This window comes from Crocodylus porosus, unplaced genomic scaffold (genome assembly GCF_001723895.1).
Source record: "Crocodylus porosus isolate Cpor-Errol unplaced genomic scaffold, CroPor_comp1, whole genome shotgun sequence".
In the NCBI taxonomy this organism is placed as follows: Eukaryota; Metazoa; Chordata; order Crocodylia; family Crocodylidae; genus Crocodylus; species Crocodylus porosus.
The window spans coordinates 83,258,860-83,266,511 of NW_017728906.1; positions in this window are offsets into that span (position 1 = coordinate 83,258,860).

Sequence of the window (7,652 nt, forward strand, 5' to 3'; positions counted from 1 at the left end):
TGCTGCACTGCTCTGGGTGGGTGGGTGGGCAGGAAGCTTCAGCAGAAGGGTCCTGCCCATCCCATGGAGCTCTGACTCCACCTCCCGGCTGCCTTCCACCCGCTGTGCCAGCTCAATGAGCATCCTTGCAGGCAGGCAGAGTGGGTGGAAGGTGGCTGGAAGCTAGATCAGGACCTGGATCTCCATGTGCTGGGTAGGACCTTCCCCCTGAAGCTGCCAACTGCCTGGAGTGGCATGGCACAGCACAATGCAACTGGAGGAGGAATTGCAGCTGGAGGTGAGGGGAGCAGAACAGCCCCACTGGCTCCAGCCAGTGTGCACAACTTACGCTGCCGACCAGATCCGGCCCACGGGCCAGACTTTGCCCGTTCCTGAGCTAGACCATTTTAAAATATTAAAGAAAATGGTGACTGTCACCTTTTTAATCAGTATCTGTGTGAAAATATTGCGCTCTGGTTAGACACATTCCCTTGCTTGTAAAAACAAAATCTCAGGGTAAATTCCACACTTTTCACATCAAACCATAATATTCAGGTGGCAAGTGAGTAGTGCTTGAAGGTAGTAGGGATACTAAACCCATGGACAACAATACCCTGAGACAAGTCAGGTGCTATGTGTATCCCACAGATATACTATTTTTAACTCTGGATTACAGACATGGCCTTAGTATTTTGTCCACTAAATCATATTACTTAGTTTATTAAAACCTTCAACACAAATCCCTTCATGCAACCAGTATTCAGGGCATAAATAGTAGGGCTGTGCAGAGCTTCGGTCGCTGATTCATTTCGGCCCAGTTTGGTGGCCGAATCTCCAAATCCAGTTTGAATCAGGAAACCCATTAATCTCTCCGAATTGAATCAGAAGCCTCTGATTCAATTCAGAGAGATTCAGCGATTCAGCCGTAGACACAGCTTTATATGTTTTTTCTGCGTACCTCAAGGTACCGGGCACGACTCATGGACGCTGAGATAGTGGGGCGGATGGAGCATCCTATGGGAGCACGGGGGTTTCCCGCATGCTTGGTGACAGACCTAGAAGTGGACCAGGAATACTTCTGGTCCACTTCCAGGTCCACCACATAGTACACAGCTCCCCCCCTGTGTCCCCCCCTGGCTTGGTGACTGGGGCTCCTGGGTCTGGGGGCAGCACCCAGGGTTTCCCTGTGGCCAATCACTGAGCCTGGAGCACATGGGGGGGGTCCACTAACGAACACAGGAGCCCCCCCCCCCCCCCACTCCTGTGGAACACTCCATCCGTCCTACCATATCAGCATTCACGAACCGCACCTGGTACCTCAACTTATGTAGAAAAAATGTTTCTGTGGCCAAATAGTTGATTCTCCAAATCAGAATCAAATCTTCAGGTTCAGATTCGGCTGAATTGAATCAGGACAGTGATCCGAATCAGCTAATCAAATCACTGTCCCCCAAATCAGGCCAAATCCGAATCAAATGCTGCCCACTTCGCATTAATAAATAGTGGGATATGTTTAGCATGGACTTTTCTGTACCTGAATGAATTTCATCTGAAAGCATCTAATGTACTTCACATGGGTAAGAAAAGCTTTAGCCACTGCATCAATACAGCTACTCTGGGATGGAAATCAAATCACTTAATTTAATTTACAGAAACAGTGCACTTAAGGCCTCATTCAAAACTTAGTGAAGTCAATGAAAGACTCTTTCTGAAACATCAGTGAGTTTGGGATGAAGATTTTATTTTCTAATCAAGACTATGCAGGATGTTAAACCTGAATTGCAGACTAATATCGTTCATGTTTATTGTTTTCATGCCTTTCAAATGGATATGTTTGTTCTTGTTATTAAAAAAAATGTTTTATAGTTTCAGAATTCTGGGGCTTCAGCAAGCAGCTATTGGAATTAATGACACCCATGCACTGCCAGGTATTCTGTTAATGTCCTTGATTTTGCAAGGATTAAAGTAATTTCTTTGCCTCACATGTTTGAGAAAAGTTAATATTAATGATCATCAGCTGGATCATTAGCTGGTTTAAGTCATGGGGGCTCTATGATTTCAGTGGAGCTGCTTTACACCAAATGAGAATCCATAACATCTTTAGTTTTGTTGCAAAAAACATACATCAATATTTTGAAATACTCAAATACTAAAATTAACTCCTTTCATAAAATAAGATGCAAAATTGCTCTGTTATGGCTTTGATTTTGCAAACATATATGAGTTTAATGTTATAAGCACAGTTACATCCATTCAGACCACTTGCAGTCTTAAAGTTATACTGCACACAAAATTGAGACTGTACTCTGGCTCCTTGCCAAGATACCTGTGAACATGGAACAGGTTAATTATAAGAAGCAATGCATATCTGTTTTCTTTCAGGCGATAACTTTTTAAAGGCATATAAATTAAATATAACTTGAAGCAGAGAACTGAGAAAACCAATTTCCAGATTTTGAAAGAAAATATTGAGGCAAAGTAATACTTTCCAGTTTGCCAGAAGTTCTGATAAGAACTTATGTCTTCATCCACATGAAGAATACATGCATCATTGCATCATAGCAAAGTGTAATTTAAAAATGTTTTCCCTATACTTGCTGAATTTTGGCTTGTTTATAGTCCATATTTGTTAAAATCCCAGGTCCCTTAAACAAATAAATACTAGAAATGTTTAGAATGTATACTTTTGATTTGAAATAGGTAAACAGAAAAACATGGTATGCTTTTGGCATAATGGAGCAGCAGTCATAGCATTCAAAATTATTTTAAAAAATGAACTGTAAATTGCACTATCAGGCCAATGTACAACAACTGAACAATGACAAGGTTTCTTAAAAATTTCCACAAGGCAAAAATAATGTAAATTTCACATATTGAAAAATGTAAACTGTGTTTGTATCATATGCCTTGAATCCTGCAAATATTTTTGCATCTGTTGGATTTTACATACATGAGTAGTTCTGTTGAAATCAATGACTGGGAACAATATTGCATTACAAATTAAACACCAAATTATACCATGTTTATTACTTTGATGTTAACTTGAACTAAGATGTTCATTGTTTAGCCACATTATAAATTGTGATTGAACACTGCAGAAGTGTTCAAAAACTAGCAATACCAAAAACAAAGAATTTCCTATCTGTTTAATTTCTCCATTTCAGAAATTACTTTTACTGCAAATACTTACTATTAGGAGATACTTGACAGGCACAATTTTGAAATGAAAAAAATAGCTTTCCAGTATACTTTTACACATTGGCTCAGCTATATTTAATATTGGACCCATTTCTGATGCTTTCAGATCAGTTTTAAAACCAAAGCTGTTGCAGCACCTAAAGATCCTCTAGTCCTTTTCAGAGGGGATAATACACTTGACCTGTGGCCCTGGTCAAATTCCAGTGATCTTCTGCAATGACTTAAGGGCTCTATTTTATAAGAACAGCTGATTTCTATGGCTGCTCACTAAAAGAAGTTCCTCCGGCCTCTCTAGTTCTGTAATCAAACAGGCCCTTCCTTTTTACAAGATGTAGCTTTCCAATTTGCCTAATATCAGCTTCTGGGCTGGAAATTGAATATGCTTACCATCCTTCCCAATTAAGTTCTACCTGTCAACTCGGGACACCATTGATGTCCCAGGCACCATCCACTCAATTATGGTGTTGTACAGATTCTTTACTTCTTTTCCTGAGCCTCTGTAGCATTCTAGCACCCTGCCAAACCAATTGGTCTAATTCCATGCTCTCAGTGGATAAATTTAATGCTGAACTGCATGAGCGCTCTATTACTAGACACTCTTTATAAAACATTTGAGGAACTATATGGATGAAAAGTGTTATATAAAACTAGTTCGCACTTATGTTGTTTGCAATATATTTACAATATGGTTGCAATAAATTAGATCAAACCTAAATGTTGATTCATTTGATGGTTTAATCATCTGAGTGACATTTTCTGCCTTAATCCTGAAATCTTCATAAAAAAACCCAAATCCAATTGAACTCCTTTTGCAACCGCTAGTTTTCTGTTCAAATTATGTGACCTAGCAATAAATGTAGAATACTTGTATCTAGATACACATGGAAGTTCAAGGAAATATTAGTCCTGTACACCAAACAATGCAGTGCAATGGAGTAGTTGGCAAATACATGCTGAATACAACACAAAGAGCAAAAAAGACATGACTATGTGGAAATAGTCAAGGGGGGGAAATAATTCAGTGACAAATGCCCTACAAATCCTAAGGTAGATAGAAAGATGTGTTTTGTTTCAAAGTTTTCAGACTTGTGGTGATTTCACTAATTCTTGCCTTGCCACCTTCCGACCACTTTACAAATCCCAGTTAATTAATTACAGTTCTTCAACCACTTCACCAAAAGTTCTGCTTAGGTCTTGAGTGAAGTACCATTTTTTAAAAGGGGCATCTTCTGCCCCAACTCTGAATGAAAGATACTGGCATTAAAATGCATTTACCAAAAAACCCTTCCTAGTCTCTGTGAACACAGTAGTTGTTTGTTGCAGTGCTCAAAATTTCCCCAGCTCCAATAGTTGGAGGACCATAAAAATTGCAATGCATAATCAGACTCGTGATCTAGAAAATCTAGTATCCTGCTTCATATTACTTGCTGCCAGCCAATAAATGATTCTTAATCACAGTATGGAGGTCCATTAACCCTTTCAAAAGTTACAGAGATGAGTTCTTATAGAAAATGACAAGAATACCTCAGTACTACTACAGTAAGGATTTTTTTTTAATGAATTTATTGTTGGTAAAATGCATTGGATCAATAGCACCAGAATTTAAAAATCTTCAGTTCATCTACAGAAGAGTCACTACAAACAGTTGCACTGGTAACTCCTTTGTACCAATGTCCTGCTCTGCTTTGTGGCTAATGAGGGAGTCTACCATTACAGATTCAGAAGGAAATGGTCTCCATGATTATTCAGTTTTCTTGGCTTCTCCACTAAGCTTACAAAAACTGGTTCCAATGGCATAGCCAGCCCTCATCTTCCCAACTGAGCAGGAGTCCTTATTTATCCCATCAAAATAGCATTTCTGCTTCTTTGATCTGCAACCAGAATGGTGATGGCTGTGGTTGTCTGTGCATGTGTGATGTGATCAATTGTCAACCATGGTGCAGACTAAGACCACAAGATTATATACATTTGTTCAGCAAACATGACAACTCTTGGACCTCAACCAGCATGAACCTGGTAACTTAGTGAGAAAAGCCTATTCTTTTACTAACTCCAAGACTCCCTAAGTACTATAAAAAGGTCTAATTTCATCCCCATGCTTTCCAATAACAATACACAATATTGAAAATCTATTGGATGGCTGTACTGTCTGCTGTTTAAGACACAATGGAAAATGGGCTGTAGTTGATGTTGGCTGGGTTATAAGTGCCAGTATTCAGGACTGCTGCAGTTAGGATTTTGGATACTTTAATTATTTAACAATAATTCCAGCAACTGATAAATGTGAAACTAATTAGGATTCCATAATTCTTATGTTTGTGAAGAAGCCTTTTCCCCAGTTACAGCCCATGTGTCTTCTATTAAACACTAAAATCGTAAATGTTCTCATCCTGATTTAAGTGCATGCTGGCCAAATTTTGAAGTATCTCAGACTTTGGATGCCCAAGTTTTGATGAGTGTTTTCCAGATGTGATCTGCACTTACAGAAATATTGAAATTTAGTTGAAGGATCGTTTGTTCCAGATGGAGCCACGGTGCTAGGCATAGTTGCAAATTGAGCCGCGGGTGTCTGAAGCTTAATATACAACAATTGGAATACATTCAAAATTAGAGGCCACACTGAAAATCTGAGTCAGATCATGAGGACTGGACCTTAGTTGAGTGGAATGGAAAAAATTAAACTGGTTTCATTGAAACCAGAAACTTTTACAGACTGAAGTTTGGGGCTTATTTTGATCTTTTATTCTAATGAGGACATCATCTCAAACTTGAACAGTCTCTTCCATGTGGTTTGAGGTATGCTGTCTCCTCTGTCCACTAACTTCCTGTTTCATATACAAGGTGTGGGAGGCTTGAATTAATAAAATTTCAGCATATTGCAGATTTAGCATCTTGTATCTTATATTGGCAGATGTTGAGACCTGTTTGGCTGCTGGGAAAATTCATTTTTAGTCATATTCTAAGGTCACATTGTATTATGTTGACTTATATAAAAATTGACTATTACTTTGGGATTTGGCCTGATGAGAGTTATTTTAATTTCATGAGATCTATGCATTTATTTCAATTCATGAAAGACATGAACCCCACTCTCTCCTGGTATGCATGCAATAATCAGAACAATAATTTTGAAACTGACATCAGACAGACAAAAGACACTAAGCTCAAATCCTCACCATTAAAACCAGTGGAAATAGGATACCATTGAAGCCAATGATCTAGCTTTAACATTCCCATGTATCATCTAAGCAGTTTTATGTGCAAGAGTATCTACATTTGCATGTCTGTTGCATGTCGGGAACAGCTACTCCCAAACATGCATGCTAACGTACTTCCGCTTGCAAATGCCGAAGGCAGAAATGTGGTAAATTCTCACCAGGCATCTCTCTCCTTGCAGTCACTCTTTCAGTCATCAGAGCTCTAAGGAGTGGCTGGAAGGGATACCTGAGCATGGCTTCATCATTTCATTTCCAGGTTTGGCGCATGTAAATATGTGGGTGGTGCATGCTCTAGAGAGCATCCAGACAGCATACAGAGGACACAGTGTAAACAGACCCAAAGAGATATCACATAGTAATTTGCTGCACTCAATTTCTTGTTTAATTCTTGCTCTTCCTCTGTGATGGGAGACCCCTTCCTTGTTCTCCCTGCTACCTCATGTAGACACAGGAGAGCTAACTTGACCACCTTAAATCTAAACCATGACCCAGATGTTATCAGTAGAGTTGCTCTTTATTTACAGACATAAATGAATGGACAGTCAGAGCTACAGTGCCCATGTTTCCCATTGGTTTTATTTAAAAAAAATAGGAATGCATACATCAGGAGCTAGGAGCAGCGGGGAGAGGAAGGACAGAGGCACACGTGTGTCTTACACACACATGTGCCCCCTTACCTGACCCGGAGCGGAGGTGAGAGCAGCAGAAGTGAACGGAGCAGCAGCAGGGGCAGCAGCAGCTGATCCCCCTAAGGTAAGTGGGGCAGAGGGACCGACGCAGCTAAGCCGGATCTGGAAGGGAAGCCCCCTGGATCCCTCTTAGCTGAGCCGGTAGGGAGCCGCGCTCCCAAGCCGTGCAAACAGGTGCGGTCTGTAAGAGCGCGCCGGCGTTTGCACCAGCGTTCGCACCGGAGGGGGAGCAGGAGGAACCCAGAGGCTGACTCGTGTTAGTGCGGGCCAGAGGACCCGATCTCAGCTAGAAACTCAGCGACTCCTACGAAGGTGTCGACATGGAGTGCTACCAGGGCCCCTGCCCAGGGGGCACGGCCTTCCTGGGGCTTGTCTAAGGCCTCCACCCAGACGGAGCCCACGGGGGGGCTGGTGTCCCCCAACCCCCTGGCCTGCGGGAGCTGCCCAGCAAGGCCTGGGGGGGCAGGGACTGGAGACCCCCACACCTGTCCTGCAGGCGCCCGCCTTAGGGCCCTGGAGGCACGGGTGAGGGAGCTCCAGGAGGAGGTTAGCAGGCAATCAGGGAGGC